Genomic DNA, 907 nt, shown 5'->3' with positions numbered 1-907 from the left:
AAATTGCTTGTTTGAGATTATCCTTGTTACCTTGTTTGTAAAAATTGTATGCATCATTGGGAACGTAACTCTAAAAATCGATTAGTAAAAAGACGTTTATCATTGTTTGAAATTGAAAGTGTTAGTAAAAATTTGAGCATCATGGAACCAATTGCTAATCCTGTTGATGAAAATGTTGTGCCTGTAAAAACTTTGCTTGAATATTTTGCACCTATTTCATCTAATGCTCCTTCATGTATTGTTCTTCCAACCACTTCTGCTACTCCTTTTGAGCTTAAACCAGCAATCATTCAATTGTTGCCATCTTTTTATGGGTTAGATAGAGAGGATCCTTACATGCATGTCAAAGATTTCTTAGAAATTTGCTCAACATTTAAATTTCAAAAAATTTCTGATGAGTCGGTCAAACTAAGATTATTCCCTTTTTCATTAAAAGACAAATTCCAACAGGGTCTATAACTACATGGGATCAACTTTATAATAAATTATTGCTGAAATTTTTTCCTATGTCTAAAACTGATAGTCTAAGGAGAGAAATCTCCGAGTTTTTTCAAAAAGATAATGAAGAGTTTTATGAATGTTGGGAAAGATTTAAAGATTTATTATTAAAATGTCCTCATCATGGTTTTGAAAAATGGAGAGTTGTAAAATATTTTTATGATGGTTTGACTCCCTCTAATCGTCAAATGATTCAATCTATGCATACTGGAAAAATTTTAAAATTTCATGAGGCGTGGGACGCCCTTGAAGATTTATCTGTCAATTCACATTAATGGAATTATTTTGATCCTAGGTCTAGGACAATTAATTCACCAAAAAGAGGAGGAAGGTATGAAGTAAAAGATGAATTGGACTTAAGAACATCCTTAGACAAATTAGCGAGAAAAGTAGAAGCTTTAGCCATAAG

At 31.4% G+C, this 907-nt stretch overlaps 1 non-coding gene across 1 annotated transcript; it reads right to left on the bottom strand.

Annotated features, from left to right (window-relative positions):
• Nucleotides 1–521: 521 nt before the first annotated feature.
• Nucleotides 522–628, bottom strand: LOC133807600 (small nucleolar RNA R71). Its single transcript, XR_009879503.1, has one exon. It is a non-coding gene; the product is annotated as a small nucleolar RNA R71 (small nucleolar RNA).
• Between the last annotated feature and the right edge of the window lie 279 nt (nucleotides 629–907).

The sequence above is a fragment of the Humulus lupulus genome, chromosome X, assembly GCF_963169125.1.
Source record: "Humulus lupulus chromosome X, drHumLupu1.1, whole genome shotgun sequence".
NCBI classification, from domain to species: Eukaryota; Viridiplantae; Streptophyta; class Magnoliopsida; order Rosales; family Cannabaceae; genus Humulus; species Humulus lupulus.
The sequence above is the reverse complement of the archived record's forward strand: the minus strand, read 5'-3'. Positions and strand labels throughout refer to the sequence as shown.